This window comes from Aythya marila, assembly GCF_965140915.1.
Source record: "Aythya marila genome assembly, chromosome: 1".
NCBI classification, from domain to species: Eukaryota; Metazoa; Chordata; class Aves; order Anseriformes; family Anatidae; genus Aythya; species Aythya marila.
The window spans coordinates 141,449,203-141,472,237 of NC_139042.1; the positions used below are offsets into that span (position 1 = coordinate 141,449,203).

At 39.6% G+C, this 23,035-nt stretch overlaps 1 protein-coding gene across 4 annotated transcripts in view; it reads right to left on the reverse strand.

The window, feature by feature from the left end:
- The window catches only part of CALD1 (caldesmon 1), a 192,529-nt gene that overhangs the window by 153,936 nt on the left and 15,558 nt on the right, over nucleotides 1–23,035 (reverse strand). For 2 of the 4 annotated variants that reach the window (XM_082773434.1, XM_082773435.1), the window contains exon 1: nucleotides 1,071–1,240. The exons of the other annotated variants lie outside the window; for them this stretch is intronic. The gene's annotated coding sequence lies outside the window, so the exon portion shown is untranslated. Of the gene's footprint in view, nucleotides 1–1,070; nucleotides 1,241–23,035 lie in introns of those variants that run through there. 4 annotated transcript variants of the gene reach the window in all.

The window sequence follows — 23,035 nt, forward strand, 5'->3', positions numbered from 1 at the left end:
GGACTCGATGATCTTGGGGTCTCTTCCAACCTAGAAATTCTGTGATTCTGTGATTTTGCTACAGTGCTGAAATGTACCCTTTGTTCAAAAAGACACTGGGTTTCTAAAGCAGGGGTCGTCTAACAGGCATCAGGAGTTCAATTACAGTTCTACAAGTGGGGAATGCACTGAAGATCAAACACGCAATGCTAGCAAATGCTGTGTTGACAGCAGGCACCCAGCATAGCATCAGGACATCACCAGCAGGCTGAGAGCTGGATGAGCCTGAAGGTTGTGTCGGCAATACAGAGGCATAACACATAACAAAGCTGTAAAAGCCATGCATCTAGGGATAAAAGCACATCCCAAGATAAGGTAGCAAACTCATGGCAAAGCCTTGTTACAACTTCTGCTTACTCTTGAGCAACAAGAGGACAGCTAGACAAGTAGCCACGGCAATGAGTGCAGCAATGAGTGAGTATTAATGGACATTCACACTTTCTGGCTGAGGCCGCTCTGGCCTCAGCTCATTCCCACGCGTTGTGGTGTGGCAGCCAGCAGTGAGTCATTTTTCCTAAGCATAGCTCCTGATCGATCCTAGCAGCCAAGCATATACATGAGCATGCAGGACATGGTTCCTTTCCCTCTAATCCATCCTTTTTCACATCAGTGCCCAGTGCAAGGAAAGCCCATGGAGCAACAACTCCTCAGGGCCAGTAGGACCGTAACACACCCTGTGCCAGTACCCCACATCCTGCTTTCCTACCTCTGGCCAGCTCTGGTTCTGTGCTAAATACCAACTCCAGCAGGACAACTTCTGTAGCACTTCCATAAAATGCATGCACATGCCTTTCTATAGACTACAAAGCAGAAGTAGGCAGTTCTTTCCTTGTTTCGCTGCTGAAGATCTGCTACTTTTAAAGTACCCCCTTTAATTTTCACTCCTATTTCTGAAAGCAGCACAATTCTGCATTAGTTAAACATTTCACTAGAGCCAGAACATCCCTCAATCGCTGCCCAGATAACTGAAGGCAACTTTTTAAAGCTCAAAGTTATTTAAGTCATACCAGTGGCTACAGTGTAAATCATACCTTCCTTTGCGAAGTGAGGTGCTTCTCAAAGACAGATTTCAGTGTTTTCTTCAGACTGGTACAGTTCATATAACATATAAATGAAACATTGGCAGATCTCAGAATATAAAGATGAGAAAGTCTCTCTCACAGGATCCCACAATCCCAGGAAAAAATCCAAAGGCAGGCACCTACAGCAACCAGAAGCAACTCAGACACTGTTCATGCAAAAGAGGGCAGCATATAACAGATATTCTGGACTTAAAAAACAGCAAATTGTGCCTTGGGAATAGGGGAGGGAAGAAAAGAAAAATAACATTTACAGGAAAACAGATCTATTGAAGCAAGTTTGTTTTGAGACAGTGTAGTTAAAGCATGTTTGGGAAAAAATTAATGAACCATCTGAAAAAGGTGCAGGGTTTTCTGTTGGTACTGCTTTTTTATTATTTGGTAGGAGTCTACTTTATTCCACAGATTTTAAGACATGTTTAAGATTCCATAGGTTTAGTATTACATCAATAATGGTTCATAATGAAATTCCAGGCAGTAGCAAAAAAAGAGATTTTGTGATAGAACTGCAGAAGATATGGATATGGGGCCCTTTGTGCAGATTTACTGATAGGAATGTTGAATGTAGGTTAAAATAACATAGTTGTCTGGCTCACTTGTGTGTGCTAAAATGTCATGTGACAAAGCACAAGTTATGCTATTACTTGAATCTTTTTAAAAGTTAATCTAATTCTGCCCTTTACTGGATTTTTCAAAACATTTGTCATCTAGTACAACTCTATTTACCATTTACTACTGTAAAAAGTATTTTTCCTGTATTCACATCCCATCCATCTCCATGATGAGTAACATTTCAATGATTTTATCAGCATGCTTGATACTACTTGGACTGTCAAATTGTTGCCCTTCCAAGCTCAGTGTGGAAGAGTGGACAAATCAGTTGGTTGGCATCAGCTCCACTTTGGTGTTGGAGCTCAAGTCGTTTTTCCTTTTTGTGCTTCAGTTTCTCAGACTGACAAATGGGGAAATAATACCAAGCTCCTTTGTAAAGAACTTTGAGATCAACACATGAAGAGCGATGCCTAACAGCTAGATTTTTATGCTATTTTACCTTATAGAATGAAGGTTTCTTTTTAAAGATTACTTAAAAATAATTAGAAAGGAAGTATCATCTTACAGCTACATAGGACCACACGTTACTGAGACTGTCCATTCTGTCCATTTTTTGCAGGTGGATAACCCAAGCCTGGGGAAGATGACCTGTCAGAGCCCAAAGTGAGAAACTGTCTTCAGCAGATAGGAACTTTTATAAACCTAAAGACATTCACTTTAGCAACACTTTTAATTTGGGACTAAAAGAGAGTTTGGTATAGCATCTCAAATCATTGTTTTGCCTGATCCCCACCAATACTGTTGTTGGAAATAGCTGTTCACTTTCTTACTATTATGTTAAGGGCAGGAAAAGAAAGCAAAACATTATGGAAATGCTGAAAAAAAAAAAAAAGTCAGTGGAACAATTAATTAAAAGAACAAACTTTGCTTTAAAATGCAGGCTGGGTCCATTGTCAGATCTGTGATAAATCATGAATAACACCAGGGTGACATTTGACAACCAGCATGAAAAATAATAATAATGATTGAATGAGTTGCTGAAAGTCTCATCCTTTGCATACAATAATGTTTCTCTTGGGTCACCCATCACTCCATCTTGCAGTGATGTTGGAATCATCAGACAGAGCTGTCCTCACAGGATTTTCCTGCACATAGGGTCCTGACAATGCTAACTAGATTTTCACAAAATAAGGTCCTTCCACACAGAGAAATGCTCATTGTCACTGAGTTGGGAGAAGCACACAACCCAGCCTGATATATTGGTCCAAATCCCACAGTTCAAGCTTCCATAGAATTCAACTCTTGTTGCATGTGAATATCACACACAGCTCTTCACAAGTTGGTTTATTTTATATAGACATAAAAGAGGAAGTAACCTGAGCACTGAAACAGGCTTCTGATATAGAAAAAGTTTTATGGAGGACATCAGAAAGAAAAACACAGTGGATCCCATCTTTGGTTCTTTGAAGGTCATGCTTTTATTTTAGTTAAAACTGATACATAAAAGTTAACATCTGAATCTTCTGTCAAGCTTTTAATTAGTGCCTTCCTGGTTTGTGCAGTCAAATTAAAAGTACGTATTAATGAAGTTTTTCAAAAGCTCTCAATGATTTTGGCTGCCTGTGTTAAGTTACTGCAATGGCATTTGATTTCCAGGGTAATGACAGCCAGGTCTAAAATATCCTAATCGGACATCCAAGAATCAAGGCATTTCAAAAATAACTTGGGGAAAAAAAATGCCCTTTGTTTTGGCCTCTTTTCCTTGACAGAAAGAACGTCCATTTGCCAAATTAAGTAAGGAGAAATATGAAAGCACAAACAGAACTTTGACCTATCACAAGAGCCAGACTATTGTTTTACATTGCATGACTGTCTGTGACAATATAAAATGTGAAATTAGCAAGACTGTTTGGAAGCTTTGAATTATGAACATACTCATTCACTTTAGAGGAATGGTGAATTGATTAAACCATCATAATTTCTGTGCAGAGTTCTCAAATCTGCCAACAACTACAAGCTGAAATAAGTAGGTCTGAAATATTATCTATATTGGAAATATAGATAATTTCTACTGCACCGCTTATTGTTATATTCAATTGGAATCAATCTAAAGCACCAGGCACACTAGAACGTGCAATGGAAACACTCTGCACGTACAGACTAAATGTTTGTACTGGGTTTACAGACATCTAGTAGCCTAGGGTACTAGACATCCAAAAAATGGTGCATTACAACCGGAGATTATTGCTAAAAGCAGTCAACAGCCAAAAACGGTGTGACTGCCAAATCTCAGAATGGACAACTGGATAGGCGTGAACCTTCATCATCAACTTCAGCAAGGACAGAAACTCAGCATCGGTTTCTTACATGTTAACTTCCACTTTCTTAGAAATCACTATAATAGTTTAATTAATAGTTTAATTTCTTGACTTTAAAGGAATTATGAACAGTTACTATGACCATTTTTTTTTTAAGTTTGTTGGTTTTGTTTTTTTTTTTAAACAAAAAACTTGGTTTTGAATAAAATCTAAAAAAGTCTAAATTCCTTGATGTTTCATAGACAAACTATTTCACGATATGTTTGAAAACTCACTGAAGACCTTTCATCAGACCCTTCATCCTGTGACTACCAAGGACCAGTGCTGCCAAATAACACCCTTACATCTTTGTTTCTGTAAAACAGCCAGGACCATGCATGCTATGGAATGGATGTAAAGGACTTCCCTGCTCCATGGAGCCCCAGACTCCAGCTCTATTAATCCAACTACAGCTCCTTGGAGGAATCCTTTACATTGGAAGTTATGAAAATAAAGGTAAAATATATGCTTACACATCATAAAAGTGAGGTCTTGTTCCATTTTAGACTACAAGATTAAAAAAAATATGCCATGAACAATAAAATGGAATGTACAAACCCCTAACCAATAAAGGATTATGCACCATGGAGCTGTTTCTGGTCAACTTTCCTCATAAAAATGAAAAATTCATCTGAAATGTACAAAGTCAGCATTTCTGATACTTGTCAGCTTCCCTATACCTTTTCTATATGCAGTAGACATTTTAGTTTTTTTCCAGCTGACAAAAAAAATGCATGTCAAGACTATCATATGTTCACATGTGACTAGCCTACTAACCCTGAATCATGTTTCTAGTGTTCCCTTTCCCAATTCCTGTGTAAATTATGATAAAATTCTCAGGCTTACTATGCCTCAGTCTCTTCTGTGGAATCTGAACAATACTTTCAATGAGGTTTGGCACAAAACTCAGATTTGCAAAGATCCTTGGGACCTTTTATATCAAAAGTGCTTTTACATGTAATGGATTATTAATGACATTTTACCAAATGCAAAAGGATTCAAAATTTGAGTGACAGAATGACTCTTATTATAAGCAGCTTTTTAATTCGCATTTAACCTTCAGCAAACTAACAGTCTTCCTGAGAACATGTGGTCAGATTTAACTTCAGATTCTAAAATTTCTGGGGACATTTACTATTCCAACAAAAATTCCTCAATATGTCGCACACCTTCCATAGCACCTACCAATAATTTGTATCAAAACTAAAACAAAACAACCTCAAAAACAGTTTATATGAATATATATACACACTTACAGTTGATTCAAAGGGGAAAAAAAAAGAGTAATTTCAATAGATAAATAATCCTCAGTTTACTAGACACTCTGTTCAAGGAAAATGTTTTCTTCTCTTGGAAGCTGAGCTATTCCTCAAATTTTCCATATTCAAGGCATCCTGATAGCTTCTCTTAGTTTTCTGCTTTTAAGACAATACAGATTGACCTTCAACTTTCACACTAGCTTGCAGCAAGTAGGAAGTACTTTCCTAGACCATGAAGTCTTTCCCTGCACTGTAGAAAATATATCTTTTTAAATGTAAGTTGTTGCTCAACTGAGTTCACTTTGCCCTGCAAGGAACTCCCAATGGGAGAGAAAACATTTTCATACTCCAGGGTGATGGGAGGATTATAATTGCAGCTACATCTCTCTACCTAATAATGAATGAAACCTCCCTCTTGGCAGGCGGTACAGAATTGCCCCATGGCTGAATGAGCATGCCTCACTGCTGACCCAGTCCTCAGTTTATATGCATGCAAAACAGAGCCTGACTGGGCATGACAAAAAGAACATGAATAATTCACAGCAGCAATAGTCAATGTGAAACAGCAAAGGGCTCTCCCAGAGAGGACAGCCACTCTCCCATCCTCTGATCCTGCAGAGATTACAGAGTAAATGTTCTACAAAGATGTCTAGCAACATCCTTGTCCTTATCGTTCACATGCCTTTTTGCTCCTAATTGCACTCCATGGTTAGCCTCTGTCTAGCTAACAGCCTTTCCTTCTTTTGTACAGTTATTTCTGTGAAACTCTGATTTCTTGTGTGCAGTTGTTAGCCCCTCTCTACAAGTCTATCATTTCCCAGAGCAGCCACTGTCCTGCAAGGTGAGTACCATCACCCTGAGGAGAGACCCAGCTCACTTCCCAAATGTGCTAGCCACTGCTAAAAACCACTCACCTTTCAGATGAAAGGCAAAGGCCCTTTCAGCAGAGAAATAGGTGCCTCCTGCAAGAGAGATCCCAGGTTCTGAATCTGGAGACAGCGACAATGCCTCTATTTTCCTGGTGTGTGGTCAAGAAGAGATAGACTTCATATACCTCTATGCTCAGTGCTTGCTGATGGCCAGAACCGTTCTTCAAGGGTCACCCTTTCTGCTTAACTCTGCCCAGGCTGTATATAGGCATTCCTCTTGGGGACCAAGATACTTCTATGCCAGGGGAGAACATCCAACCTTTCTATTCTGTCACACCCAAACTGTTACTACCATCACAGGCATCAGCCATAGTTTTCAAAAATATGAAACCTAGCAATATGCGAAAAGATTCAGAAGAAATCTTGAAGGAAAAGGTAGCACGTTGAACTGTAGGCAGCAATTTACCCATTAGATTACAAAGATCTCACAGTGCTTTGTTGTTGCATCTGGGGGGGAAGCAAAACATTTATCCAGCTTTGGTAGAACAATTCTGCTTCTGCCGCCCTAGAGAAGTTAATGTCACATAAATCTGTATGTTTTACTAATGGCATCATATATCTTCCCAGGCATTTATAATTTACCCTTTGTCGAGCTATCTAGGTACTTTATCACATAAGGTTACTCTGTGTCATGTATTAATATTAAGACACTGTGCCTCGTCTTTCATAGGAAAGTACATGTTCTTATCTAAATTGCTGAGACTAATAACTTGAAATATTGTCCCTGCAAAACATACTTGAATGCTGTATATTCAGATAACTAGCACTCTTTTTTTCCTCCCCTCCCAGTGAGAGAACATAAATTAAGTCTCAACGGGAATTAACCCAAGAATAAGCTGCAGTCCCAGTTTGGAGGCAGGGAAGAAGGATGTACTGTAAGAAGGAAACTCCTGCCTCATCTGACTGGGTCCACATGCCACACCAGGCAGGGCTCACAAGGACAGTATGGTCTTTTAGTTCCCCAGCACATCCATGCCTTCAGAAATGTGTGCTAGGAAACAGCTCGTCTTTCCCCCTGGAAGTTTCTTCACCAGTAAACAGTATTGCACATTGCTCAATCCATTTGGTTGAGTTTGTGCTTTGAAACTTGGGTACGTGACAGTTCAGATTGTTTTCAACTGATAACTGGCCTAAGGATGCCTCTTTGCTTATTACTTCTGATCCAGATAAGCATTTGGCTGTTTAATCAGCTGCAAAGCTAAAGCAGAAAAAGAGAACACTCCAAAGCCTTACAACCCCATGTACTTAATTTAGCCTAAAAATAATTTCTGGGCAGAAAGAAAATTTAATTAACTCTTTTCTATAAAAGTGTATGGTAAGATGTGTAGCAAGATCTTATGCATTCCTTTGAAGTTTGTCATACATTCCTGAATACCTTTGACAGTCTAAGAAGTTATGTGTCTGCTTCTGATTAGATAATTGAAATAAATCTACACCAAATAAATTCAGATCTCTTAAAATAAACTGCAGAGGTACGTGAACTTTGCAAAATGCATGTAGTACTTCAACCAAAAGGCATTTCTGCAAAAATCAGCTATCAAGAAAGAATTCATTTCTTTATTTCCATGTGTGCAGACTGCAGTTATTATCCAAGTTTTAATCCAGGTTTAATACTAGTCAGCATCAAGTACAGTTCCTACATGACCTGAAAACCAACACAGTAGAAGGAAATCACCTTTTACACTTATTGCTCTCTGCATATCACCCCTTAGCATTAAATGTTCCTTAAAATTAGAAGATACCCATATCAGGTACACCAAGTCTAGCAAATATTTGTCCACCACTTCAGCTTGAGACTAGACTGCCAAACCTGGATGACAATACATAGGGAAGACCACCTTACATAATCAATCTCCATTCATTACACCCAGCCCAGCAAGCCACCAAAACCAATCAGCATCATGGTTTTCCTGCCAGCCTACAAAGCTGGGAAAGGTCTATAACATGTTATATTTGTAATATATACTAGAATACAATATAATACATAGAAGCAAACATTACATAAACTGGAAGATGACAACAAAACTACATGGCAATACATGAAAAGAAGAATATGACTGAACACAACTTCAGTTTAGTAACTGGTATTTAGTAATATGTCTGAACACAACCAGTTTAGTAACTGGTTAAAGTCATGCAGCTACCCAAGATTCAAAAAGCACACAAAACTTTGCTTGAAATTCTAACAGTGACCACATAAACCCAAGAAGTGCTGCTCAGATGCATCTTTTCACATGCTTGCTGCACAGGTCGTCCTGCCAATCATTTTGCAATGGCCTCCTGAAGCCACATGCAGGAGGACAGGCACAAAGAACTCAAGATGTATCATCTTGATAAAGTTCCCCCTAAACAGACAGCAAGAAGGCCAGAGACCTAAACACATTTTAAACTTCTACAGAATGACAGGTCTTGCAAAGATGTCAAGACGACACCATATTTGCAGCTGCCAGAAATGTCTTTGGAAACATTATCCAAATAACAGTCACAGAGTGCTGGTATTCCCTTCATCCTTGTTCCCCAGACACTGGAACTGCCAGGTCCAACAGCACAGCAAATAAACAAGGCCACTTTAGGCAGTGGGATGCCAAAGGCCTTGTTGAAATCAGTCCCAGACATCTGTCTGCGTGACTTAGGAGCAAGGCTGGTCCAAAGCACAGCTGGTGTTGAGGAGATGTACAGAGACTTGAGGAACGTCCCAGAGTCACCAACCCTGCATGAAGGTGCATGAAATCATAGAACTGATGAAGTGCTTGACATTTATGGGGAGACATCAAGAAAAAGTGATGAAAGATGCAAAGGAGAAGCCTAGACAAGCACTTGGTTTAAAATATAGCTTTAAGTCAATTGAGAGTAATTTAAAAATATGTCACGGAGTCCCATCAAGAAGTCAAGCCTCATCCAATTATTGGGCAAAGAACAGAAGCAGAAATTCTGAAGATACGGTCAAGATAACAAATTCCTACATTACACGTGGGTCCATCTCCTTTGAGCTAACCAACATCTACTAATGAAAGCTTACTTTTGAAGCTGCAAGTGATGGCAGATCCACCATCTGTTACTTTGTCCTGTTTTGAAGAACAGGAAATTTACACTTAAAAAAAACACATCTAACATCATTTAAATATACTGCATTTTATATTTTTTCCACCACTGGAATGCATTCATTATTACTGGCTTTTGGTCCATTAAAATACACTATGTTCCACACACGCACACACACACACAGAGAATCTACTCTACCATCAGGTGCCGGGTCCTGCACCTGGGACGGGGAAACCCTGGCTGCACGTACAGACTGGGCGATGAGACGCTGGAGAGCAGCCTAGAAGAGAGGGATCTGGGGGTCGTGGTAGACAGCAAGTTGAATATGAGCCAGCAGTGTGCCCTGGCAGCCAGGAGGGCCAACCGTGTCCTGGGGTGCATCAAACACGGCATCGCTAGTAGGTCAAGGGAGGTGATTGTCCCGCTCTACTCTGCGCTGGTGCGGCCTCACCTCGAGTACTGTGTGCAGTTCTGGGCACCACAGTATAAAAAGGACATGAAACTGTTGGAAAGTGTCCAGAGGAGGGCTACGAAGATGGTGAAAGGCCTGGAGGGGAAGACGTACAAGGAACAGCTGAGGTCACTGGGCCTGTTCAGCCTGGAGAAGAGGAGGCTGAGGGGAGACCTCATCACAGTCTACAACTTCCTCGTAAGGGGGTGTCGAGAGGCAGGAGACCTTTTCTCCATTAACACTAGTGACAGGACCCGCGGGAACGGGGTTAAGCTGAGGCAGGGGAAATTTAGGCTTGACGTCAGGAGGGGGTTCTTCACAGAGAGGGTGGTTGCACACTGGAACAGGCTCCCCAGGGAAGTGGTCACTGCACCGAGCCTGTCTGAATTTAAGAAGAGATTGGACTGTGCACTTAGGCACATGGTCTGAACTTTTGGGTAGACCTGTGCGGTGTCAAGAGTTGGACTTGATGATCCTTAAGGGTCCCTTCCAACTCAGGATATTCTATGATTCTATGATTCTATGATCAGATACGTGAAATGTTCATGCTAAAAATGAAAAATATGTTTTCCACCAAGTGGAAGTGTGCCACAGCTAACAGAATTGTGGCTACAAGGCTATTAAACATTATCACATATAAACAGAAATACAACAGCCTTCAAAATCTGTTACAGTTTGTCACCTCCAGTAGTGCCAAGAGCTGATATTTCTGACCTCGGTTTCATAACTATCATCCCAACCACCAGCTCATCTTCTGTTTGTTCCTTCCTACTCTGCCACAGCTTTATTTCTGACTGTTTCTTTAAAAGACTGCAACCATCTTTCTTATTTCTCTCTTCTCTGTCACTCCTGACAGCTACACCTTACTGTCCCCCAAACTTGGGGATCCAATGCTATCTTCATCTTTTCTCACCTTTCCTCTCAAATTCAACACTCTCTCATGAAATTCCACTGGCATTTCTCACATTTTTCTCTTAGTCCTCAGGAGTATAAATGTAAATTAAAAAACAAACAAACAAACAAACAAACAAACAAAAACACTTTGCTGATTCACCTTTGTAGCTGTTTTTCTTTGCAACCTTCCACATTACTTGGGATTATAAATGCCACAGCAAAAAGTGTTTCTTCCCTTGCCCTCCTTTCTGAGCATACCACAAACACTCCTTTAATCCTTTCACGGGCTTTCCATCTTGAATTGACAGAAAATTAAAGATTTGTTTCCTCATTTTTTTCATCTCTTTCAGTCTCTTATGCTCCATCTCAGTCTTCTTGTCACCATAAAATCTCCTTAGCCAACCAAGCCCCCTCACCCAGTTCTGTAAAGAGGGAAACAAGGCAAAGCAACAATTCCCTTAGACTGATACATCACTCCAACACGACATGGCTGCAAGCCCATAGGCTGCAAAACAAAGGGCCAGAAGTTCAGGGACAGGTAACCGTGGTGTTACATATTCCACCATGGGGAGCTTCTACCATGAGCCCAGGAAGGAGAGGGGCTGCAAGAGCCAGGTCAGAGCTTCCCAGTGTTGGCCACCTTCTGCCATGGCATTGAGTCTGCACACAGAACAGCCTGAGGAAACACCACTTAAATTCCTGTGACCTGAGCATAATTTAAATGATAATTTGTTGCCAATTTCTTCCTATTTTTTTTTCAGTGTGTAACCATGTTTGCACCATCATTTCAACCCTTCACAGACCATCGTGCCATACTACAGATTAACACCAAGATCAAGTTTTGAAAGTACATCATGTCATTTCATTTCTACAACAACTGCTTGTTTGGACAGTGCCAAAGACTTTGAAATTCAGCAAAAGCCTCAGTATTCAAGATGGGGTATCTCTGATCAAATAGAGAGTGCTTGCATGCCCACCTCTCCAGAATCTGTAGACAAAAATGAAAAGTGCTAGTAGCTATGACTAGGATGTGAAGTACAGGGTCTTTTCCAATTCCATAAAAGGAGCCTCAAGCTTTGGAGGCAACATCTCAAGACAGGTAAGATGGTGTTCAAAGTCACTAGAAAAATATACTAAAATACATCTGCACTGATTTATAGAGAAAAGTTAGAACATATACATGAAGCAACTAAAAAGAACAGGGTTTAAGTCATGCCTGCATGTGGCTATAGAAGTTAATCAGCAGCCACTAATTATGTCTAGTGACAAATATATAGTGCTAGATTGTAATACTTTATTCCTAAAACTCTAAAGGCAAAATTAATATGAAATGTACAGAGAGCTCACTGCATAAACTGTAGATTAGAGTGGGTATTTAATAACACTTTCTTGTTCTATTATGTCACTGAGGTACCTAGTGTCTCCTGAAACATTTTGTAATTAGAGATTATATCATTAGTGGTTATTAAAACAGCTTGATCTTGTTTGGGAGATGCAGCAGAGCAGCACATCTCTCATTTGATGTTATCTTTCTCCAACTTACGTTAGTGAGTCATTAATGTGACAGTTAAATCGACACTGAATTCCAGCCTAAGAATTTCCATGAAAGCACCCATTCAGAAAAGCCTCCAGTACATACCTTGCTCGTCACTCCCAGCCTCCGGTTCCCTAATGCACAGGACCACCAAGCCACTTTGCAGCAGGCCAGTATCAGCCTCATGTTTCTTCTGTAAGAACTCATTATTTCCTTACATTCTATTTTGTGTTTCTTGTCTTTCCATATGTCTCTAGACTACTTTTCTATAAGAACTCCAGACAGAGACTATCACAAAGTTTATGGATCACTATAAGAAAATATTCCTCTTAGGGTTTTAATTAAACAAGTTTGGCACTTTTTACAACACACTCAAGCTTCAGGTGTGATCAGAAATATTCTAGCATGTCTAGCAGGACTCGTGAGCTTAGTGCACATGTAGCCCCCAAGTCAGTTTTTATGTAGCACACCTGAGGGGACTTATGAGCTGAGTGAAAGAAGGAAAGAAACTGCAGGGCAATGTGACGTATAGTAGATGTCACATTTTGTTAACAGCATCAAGAGATCAACAATCACCAAAACTTTATTCTTGCAGTAGTTCATCACCCTGAATGTAAAAATGTGTGTCTAATTTACTTGTCTGGCTTCAAGTTCCAGCTATTAGATAGGATTTTCTCCAGTAGAATCATAGAGCCTTTTAGTAGCCAATATTTCTCCCTGAGGAGGTACCAAGATTTGATTTTTATTAGTCTTCTACATGGTTCATACACAGAAGATACAATTCCTCATTCCGTTTTTCTTGTTCCTGGATATATGATTTTGCGTTTGGCTGCATGACAACAATTTATCTGAATAGACTCCCTTTATTGAGTGATACAGATTGTGCTGTACAGCTGCCTTATCTTCACTGCTCACTATCCCCCCACCATCCTGATCTTTGTATCATCTGTGCCTTTTATCTGAATCATAAGTAGCAGCAGCTGCAGTATCTCCCAGTAGAAGTTCTCCTTAACTTTTGCTCCTTGTTTCCCTTTTCCTGAGGTTTCCAGTTCTGGTGTGTTATCATAAAAACTGTTCAAGAGAGACTAGTATGTCTGATGCATGTTTCCAAAAATCACGTCTGAATTCTAGAGGGACCATCTGCTTTAAGGTTACCAAACAGAACTACTGTCAGTAAGAGCCAGGCCTCCCTTGCTAACCCATTTCACTTGAAAATCCCCAATGGAGCTGTGGTACTTTTCATATTGGAAAGGAGTGTTTATGGGAGTTACGGGTTACAGAAGTAGATCCACAATATATTTTGTTGACCTTGGAATATATCCCACCATTGATTTAATGTACAAAGCTTCCAGGGCCTACTTCTCCCCACAGTCTGTAAAAACCTTCCAAACCTTTTTCAGTAGGGGACAGGGTAAGGACATCATTCCTCTCCTTAGTTCCAATGTGTAAACTCTTTCCTTTATTTATCAAATACATTATTTTGGAAATTAATAAGTAACAACTAAGCAAATCCAAAAACTTGTAGGTATGGGACAAGGGAGACCACAGAGCTTCCAGAACCATTAAGTAAGCCCAAGGAAATCTTTAAAGCATCATTCTAGCAAATAATTTGCAAGTAGGTGGAAAGATGCAAATATTTGATAAATACTTATATTTTTCCCTAAGGTTTCAAAGACAATAATGGAACTGTACACCTGGACAACCTGGAGCATTCCCAGTGCCAACTGCATGCTCTTAACCTCTACACTCTTAACTATATAAATGTGTAGCGCATTTGCTGAGTAGATATTTATATGTACTTCCTGTTTCAATGCTAACTTTTTAGTTACTGGAAAAGAACCAGAAGGGCTCCATTCTCTTGGGAATCATTTTCCATTAAAAGAGGTTTTAGACAGACTATTTGTTTTTTCAGATTTGGAAAGAAAATCTAACAGAGTGTGTATTTTGAGTATATTTAGTCTTTTTACAATAACAGTCAAGGACTAAATGGCTGGAAATGTTTGCAAATTTATTTTTTTCTGATCTACCTCATGACACCTGATGATGCTTTGTGCCAGTGGAACATAATTTACTTAGACAAGACCCTGACAGCTTTTTACCTGGGGGGAAAAAAAAAAAAATGCGATCTTTCTAGAAAAAGCCAACAGTTGCACAAGTATGGAGTCTGCACAAAGCCCTTCCTTCTTCCTAACAGCTGGGCTCCTTCAGGGCAGGGGGAAAGTCTGATAAAAGCTTCTGTTAGCCTATCTTCTTCTAGAAATAAAATGAATTCAATTTCAACACAGCTCATCCAGCAGTCCTCCTAACCAGGCTTCCATGAACTTGTATTTTAAGGAAATAATATGAGTGACAACAATTCCGAGCACCAGGGTACCTTGCCAGCAACATGTTCTGCCATGAGGGAAATCAGAGAATAACCTCCAACTGAACAACCAAGTAGCAAGTGAAAGTCTCACTGCTTCATTTTATTACTGCATTGGGCTTGCCAACCTCAAGAATCCTTATAGAAAGAATTGAAAAGCTAAAAACCCTAGGAAGGATGGCAACAAATCAACAGTCTAAAAATAACTTTACAGGCATTGTTTTAAGAGAATATTCCAGATCACAACATTCAGAAACTTTCTTGAGTGGCCAGGATTTCAAAGGGAGGACAAACTGGAGGAAAGAAAGAGGAGTTAATGTATAGGCTGGTGATTTAAGCATCCCCATCTGAACCAATATTCTATCTTTGCTTATGTGAATAAGGATCCAGGGTAAACTTAATTTTAAAGCACGCATCTGGATTTGTACCAGTGAAAGCAAGAAAAGAATGTCTGCTTTTGGTGAGGTGTGGCTCCTGAAAAACCTTGATTCTACACCCAAATTGTCATTAGTTAAATTGGTTCATGATTTTAGCAGTGCTTACAGAAATATCAGCACCACATTCAACTGGTAGCAGTGACAGTTTTCACATTTAAAAATCTGCACTGATCATACATGTATATCAGTCATTCACTGAAGCTTCTTTGCTTTGGATTTTCTTTAACCTGCTAGTCACCATAGTATAATTTCTGAAGATTTAAGGAAAAGAGTAACAGTGAAGGAATTAAAGCCTCATATGCTATTTGGACACTTTTAGCAGACAGCAAAAATTGGTCCAACAATAGAATTTTCTGCATTTAAAGGAATTAATCCAAATGTGAAAACAAAAATCAACAAGTTGCTTCAAAAGAAAATAAGCCAGTTGTATCCTATGTAACCATAGCCACATCTCTTTAAGTATGTGCATTAATATAAACTCTTTTCTCTCTGTGGGACCTGCCTGCCTGACTTTATATCACTGTTTCATAGCACCACAGGTTTCATTCTTTCAGCACAACATTGAAAACAACCTCATTGAACACGCATGCTTCAGAGGTTACTGCAGGATTACAAGCTGAGTGAATTTGGTACTTATGAAAAATGCTGAATAGACAGACCTGAATCCGAAGTCCTCTATTTAGAAGAAGTTATGGTAGAGGCTAAGCATTGCAGATTTCATTATACTTCCCTAAAGATGTAACTAAATCCTGAGCTAAAATCTACTTGTGATTAGCATGACTACAAATGAGTGTATGGAAAGAATATGTCTAAAAACTCAATTGAAAAATATTTTTTCAACATTACTTGAATATACTGTTGTGCATGGCTTAAGTCACAGTGGAGCCATCAGACAGCAACAGCATTTGGTAACTCCTGTGACATTGTCTGGATCTGACCTTACAATTCTGCATCATGCTCCATGCCATACAGTCCCCAGAACTTCAGATCATGCAGTCTCATTCAGCAAGTGTCTCTAAAAATGAGCCATCCAAGAAGAGGTCAGGAACAAATTTCAAAGAGAGCCTGTAATTACAAGCTTCTGGTATGTGTTAATATTTTTTAGTTACCCAATTCAATGATTATTTTTTTCAAGATTCCAAGTCATAAAAAAAAAAAAAAAAAAGAAGAGCTCAATTCAAATTTAGGACCTCTCCATGAAAAAGTAAATAGCTTCCCCTTTACTGAACACACTATGTTGTTAATTGGCACTCCTGGGTGGTAAGGGTAAGGGATTGATCCTGCTTTAGCTGAAGTCAATACAGTCAGGTAAAGAGCAGCAGGTCTTAATATGCTTAATATGCTAAGATGAATACCTTATCCCTCATCAAACGGCTTCAGAGTCCAGTTTTGCCCCCACTGCATAGACATGCTTGAAAGGAAGAAGACCAAATTGTCTGGCACTGCCTGTATAATACAGAACATGCAACACAAGAGGCAGCACTTGCTGAGTTTAAGGTTGGTGAAGGAAGTTAACATCTTTGCATCCTATTAAAATCTCCCTATAATTAACTCAGCACTTTATTTGGACACACACTGAATGGAATGAATGCAGAGATATTGTATTTGATTCAGACATTTCAAATTAATGTGTTCCTTTCTTCTCTTGGATAGGGGAGAAATAATTTAACAGCAGTCAATCTCATTTTATGTGCAAATTCTTCTCCACACAGACACACAGATCCTCTCACCAAATGTAATTTATCAGACTGAACCTAAGTGGATAAATGAAGACTTCTAGGGATAGATGAAACCTTCTGTCAGTTGAACATGCACTGTCATGGTGGGGAAGGATGAGGTAGAAAGACATGTGTTTTGACATTTCATCATTTGTCACTTTTTGAGAAACTTGCAAAAGACAGAAGGATTTCCAAGGAAACTAATATTCTTCAAATATATAAATTGTAAGACAACTTCAAATGAAAATGTGAGAGAAGTGAAAATTAAGGGATTTCTCCTGAGCCCTGGGCTTACACTACAAAGCCACCAAAATCTAATGCCTTCTTATGCCAGCTGAAGTGTCAGACCTTAAAGGCTTTTAATTCTGAACAGTTGCCTCCATGCTACAGCTGACCAGCTGCATTTTCAGCTGCATCTCTTAACAAATTCAAGCCACTTTTTGTTACCTCAAAGACAGAACTTCTAAGGAGAAAAAAAAATCCCTCCAATTTATTTCATTTTAAAGAAAAAAATATAACAGTCAAAGTTATTTTATTTTACAGTGGAAACACAAAATTATATCTTTTCAAGGTATTTCTATGAAGGAACACCACTTGGGTCTACTACATATGCAAAGACCATTTGATTCATTTTAGAATCCAAACTTTTCCATATAACCCTATAAGGCTTTGGGAGAGTACGTACTGTTGTGTGGCTTATGGTCATATTCCTATTTAGGATGCTGCTTGATAAATATGGGCAGTGTAGCTCCTCCATACATTAAAAGTGCTCAGGACCTTTTAGAAGTCAGGCTTCTGAAAGGACAAGGAAAAATGTAAGTCACTGACTACCAATGGTCCACCCTGTATTCTTAAACAACCTAAAATACTAAAGAATTTCCCAAAGCATCAAAGGGTTTTATAAGCACAGTCTCTTAAAATCAAACTTTTTATATTGCCTTCTCAGAAGTCTTGCCAATGCTCATATAGGGTGACTGAGGAGAGAATTTAAACTCCCTGGAATACTTTCACTACTTCAACCCCCAAACCATTCCATCTTTTGCTAATTAAGTGGGTCAAAAGCAGCCCCCAAATTAACTTCAAAGTTATCTTCCATACACTCAACAGTAAGCTGTTGTAGCCCAAACGTGCTGTTTGCATGTGGTTTTCCTATAGTACCTGCAAAGTGCATTCCCTCTTCCTAAAGAAGAGGTGAATAAGCACCTTCCATCAACAGACCTGATTCCCACTGGCAACCTATTCCCTTTGAATTCAGTCTCATTGGGGAAGAGCAGCTGGCCTTCACATTACTAAGGTGTGGACTGGATATAAGAAAACAGAGATTAGGTAATTCATGGGCGACAAAGCTGGTGAGGGGCCTGGAGAAAAAGTCCTACGAGGAGCGGCTGAGGGAGCTGGGCTTGTTCAGCCTGGAGAAGAGGAGGCTCAGGGGCGACCTTATCGCTCTTTATAGGTACCTCAAGGGAGGCTGTAGCGAGGTGGGGGTTGGCCTGTTCTCCCACGTGCCTGGTGACAGGACGAGGGGGAATGGGCTTAAGTTGAGCCAGGGGAGTTTTAGGTTAGATGTTAGGAAGAACTTCTTCACTGAAAGGGTTGTGAGGCACTGGAACAGGCTGCCCAGGGAAGTGGTGGAGTCACCATCCCTGGAGGTCTTTAAAAGACATTTAGATGTAGAGCTTAGGGAAATGGTTTAGTGGGGACTGTTAGTGTTAGGTCAGAGGTTGGACTCGATGATCTTGAGGTCTCTTCCAACCTAGAAATTCTGTGATTCTGTGATTCTGTGATTGCTACACAGACACTTTTTTCTCCCCCTCCACCGAAAGAGTTATTATAATCATGTAATGGTGTGTCTGGATATATAGAGATTCAATCAACAGGTATCACAGAGGCAGATTTTTATCCTTCCCCATGTTAGAATTACCTCTGCATGTTCCTTTTATTTGGAAGGATGAAAAGGGTAATAAAACATCTTTTCTAATGTCACATAATTCTAGTGACTCCTACCCAGAAAAAGCCTATTCCTCCCTGCCATACTTTTGCATGAAAGGAAGCTTTTTGATGAGCAAACTTCAACAAAAACCACATCTGTACTACATCTCTGTACTACAGAGAAACAAAGTATATGGATATGGTTCAGGCAGAAGTCTCAGAGACTAGACATTACTCTATTTGCCCATGTGGGTTTTTTTGTTTGTTTGTTTTTGTTTTTTGTTTGTTTGTTTTTAAGGCAAATGATACAGATTAGAAACTTTAATACTTAGACTCTAAGCTACTCCCCATCAATATAACCTCTATTAAAACCCATGCTTTCATGCATCCAGAACAATTAGTTTTGTGTAAAATCAGATGTCCAATGGATGTAAATCAGTAAAGTCCTACTGATGCCAGCAACAGTTACAACAATTTATACAACCCAGGAATCCAACTTAGAGAAGCTTTCTGCATTTGGCATTCTCAGAGCACACGCTATTCTCTCCCTTTTCCTCCTCGGATTCCCATCAAACGCAGCCCTGCAACAGAAGTTTTCTTTTCCTAACTTTGCTTCAAGTCATGGCTGCAGCTCTCAATAGTATATAACCTGTCAAGATAAAATATGTTTGGGGACATACAATCTCTACTGAGCATTTTATTGACTTAACTCTACCATTTCTGAAAGGCAGCCAAAATGCCTTAAGGTTTTCAAAGGACTTTGTTTTCTAAATATTATCCATGGACAGATAGAAGAACACAAAAATTTGCAGTTGTTTATGTAGTTTGACTTATGTGCCATGCATTGCCCATCATGATATATTAATTTTCTTTTGCAAGCAAAAATAAACAAATCTCAGCTACAAGTTGCTTGGGCTTTGGGGCCATATATGATGCAAAGTGCCCTGGGAACCATTCAAAACAGGAATTTTGCCCACATGATGTCTGTAGGTCACTCAAAAACTACATTTTCTTTCCTTTTTTTTTTTTTTTTTTTTTTGTAAAAAAAAAGGAAAAGGCAATACAAAACACCACAGAATTTAAGCCTCCACTGTAGCTTTTCTTTCCAGACACTGCTAGAGAGGCAGAGGGATTAAAAGCAGGCCACAGAGTTGCTATTAACTCCACAAAAGACTCAGAGCAGCACTGCACGGGAGGAAAATGCCTCAGATAGCGCATGTTACGTCAATACAAGAATGAGCCTGTGTCTCGAGAAAGGTCCCGTGCTGCTCTCCTTCTGCTGCCTTCCCACAGAGTAGCCCAAAGAGGGACAAGCCACACATCTCAACCCTTGCACACCACTGAAGCAGAGACAGAGGAGTCAACATGGCCCCAAGACAGGCTAGGGCACCACATAGGGTAGTTATTGCTTGTGCTACTACCACAGAAGCTTTCTTGGGGAACAGAAGTACCACAGGGGTAGGAGATGAACTGGCTGCAACTCCTTGCACCCATCCTCAGTACAGACCACACATGAGGAAAGACGCTTGCTTCTCCTGGTGCAATGCCAGCGGATGATTACACATCTGTCTGCAGGAGTACAAATGCTAAGGTTACAGCTGCTTCTTGCTATGGTCTGAAATGCATAGGAAGTCTCCCTTAGCCTATTCTTCCTGTAGAAGTTACACCTCAGATGGGCTGGTTTGTAAAACCAAAATCCTTGACTGTTCTGAATCTGGTGTTTTTTTTCTAAGAGGAGGAAAGTACTTTAATTGATCAATGGGCTAAAAATACTTGTTAGTTTATCAGTAGTCTTGTCCTGTAACCTACACTGGCTACTCAAAGCAGTAATTTCTAAAACGTTGTTAAGCCTCCCTGAGTTCTGAAAGAACACGGTGCTCTAAGTTAGGATTGAAATTGTAAACCTAATAATTTACTCCAATTGTTTGGATTAGTCACCCAGAATCAGTTGGCCCCCATCAGTTCAGCAACGCACAAAGAGAGATTTAAAAGTATGATGAAAAGGAAGAATTGGAAACCTGCAGGATCAAAGAGCAGGAACTAAAAAGCTTAGCAGCTGATGATAGCTTTATCTGGCCACTGGTTCTTGTGCCAGTTGCTTTAGTCAACAATACCACAATGCACTTATCACTTCCAGGGCATATTTCATTAAAGGACCTCTAACCACTTTGTAGACACTAATTACAGTTCAAGTCACCACACTTCTGTGAGAAACAGGATCTCTACCTGCTGAAATTTCCAAAGATCAGGGAACAAGGATACTTTAGCCTATTGTTGTAGCAGATGAATAAGGCCCCACCCACTCTAGGAAATGACACTGACATTTGTTGGGATGAATCTGCAGAATAATGGACAGCTGCACCCATGTAAGCCATGTGCCAGTGGTCCAACCAGACGGAGATCTCCCACAGCCGATCATGAACTTATTGCTGTCTCCATATGAATTACTGACCCACACTGAATTCCTTTGCTGTAGTCAGCCTGTTAACCCTGTACTACTACAGAAATCTGAAATATGCCTTTTAAAGATAAGCAAATAAGAAAAGGCCAAAAAGTCTGATAAAATCATACAGTAAAATTAAAGAAGCACCAGAAATGGAGCACAGAGTCCTAACTCCTGCTACTGCACTAGCAACACTGCTGCATTAAAGTAGGTCAGTGAAGGCTTTTGGATGCCTTAGGTGTTCCTGAAGATTTTATCAAGTGTTCAATTTTGAAGCAGCCCACTTAGCTACAATTTTACCAGAGCTTTTGAAATTAAAAAAAAAAAAAAAAAAAAAAAAAAAAAGCTTCCCTCACCAAGATGCTTTAAACAGAAGAAAACAGTGGGAAGAAATGTCAAAGGCCAGAACCACAACCCACTTTAATTCACTTTAATGTACACTCAGAAGAATGCAAGGCAATATTTTCTCCTCCATTCTGTCTGCATAGCACAGCTCAAGCCATCACCTCTGTCTTCTGACACTAGTCAGCTATAAGAAACAGGTATCTTAACATTAAACCTGGCCAGCTGTAATACATTTGCTAAAGTAATTACATTTATTTTTACAGATTACATGTGCTTAGGTTTCACTTACTGATGTACTAGAGAATCAGAGGTTTCAATTTTGCAGATAAAGTTCAGCACTGTTATAATCAAAGACAGCATCTAGTGCTTAAAGCTGCTAACCATACGTGCTTTAAAAAAATAATACTGTAGTTACGATGTGCTACGGGATCCATAATTCTGACCTGCTAACTTAAAGTTCCTTTTTTTTTCCTCTCTCTTTCTTCACCATATTAACAAGGCTAAGATAATTAGATGACAATTATCTAAGTGTATAAATCTGTACAATCCTTTAAAGGAAGCTTTTTTCAATACACAATTTTATGTGGAAGCAGCGACATTATTCTGAGTCAATACCTGTGGTTCCTAACAAAATCTGGTACTTTTGGTTATACAGCAGTTGCTGAACTGCTTGACGGCAAAAAAAGTATTCAAAGTGAAATTTCAGGTCCTCTTCCCCACAGTCACCAGAGGTGAGCACAATTACAAACCAGGAACCGTAGGCAACTGGGCACGTGCAGATGGGTCAAAATCAAAGCCAGGCACATGTTTCTTTGGTCAGTCTGCATCAGATGTCAGTAGGAGAAATACTGAAACAGAATTAAACTGACATTGATGAAAACGTCCACAACAGCCAGCAAAGAACTGTTCCTCTGGGAGAGTGAGTAACTTACAGTCAAAACTCTGACACTTGAAAGTTCCTGAAAACATTGTATTGGGGCAACTCTGATTTTATTGTGCATGTGTCACAGGACACCCCAATATTGGAATGATTACTTCCAAAGGCTGTTGGAAATACCATACTTTGGAGTATAAATAGGGGAGGAGCTACCACTTCTGATGTGCAATACTTCCAAGAAGGCATTTAACTGACTGTACGCATTGCCCCTGAATAATTTGCTGGGAGGTTTCATAACTGCCTTTTTTTTTTTTTTATCCTATTAAACTCTCACTTTAATACTCTACTAAACACAAGAGCTTGTTTTAATCTTGATTAATAGGGGAAACAATTGTTCGTTTTGTGTCACTTCCAAAGATGTATTCTGTAGTATCACAGATACTGGAGGGAAATAAGATTCAACCATGGTAAACCTTGCCTGAGATTGCTATAGTTTCAAATGCAATCAGCAGTAAAACACTACAGTACAATTGCCCAATAATGCCTATTTAAATAAATTGTCCAGAAGCTTTATACCACCGTGATATTATTAAACCAGAAGTAATATTTGAACACTAAAGCTGAAGTGAAGCAAAACATACAAAATAAAGCAATCGGGTAACACAGCAGGCAATTTGGTGTAAGAGTTGGACTCAGTGTTGTACAAACTGATGTGTTTGAAACCTGATTCTCTTAATGCCACTGCAGACCCCAAAGTTTTGTCTCAACACCCTTGCCTTGTCCTTACA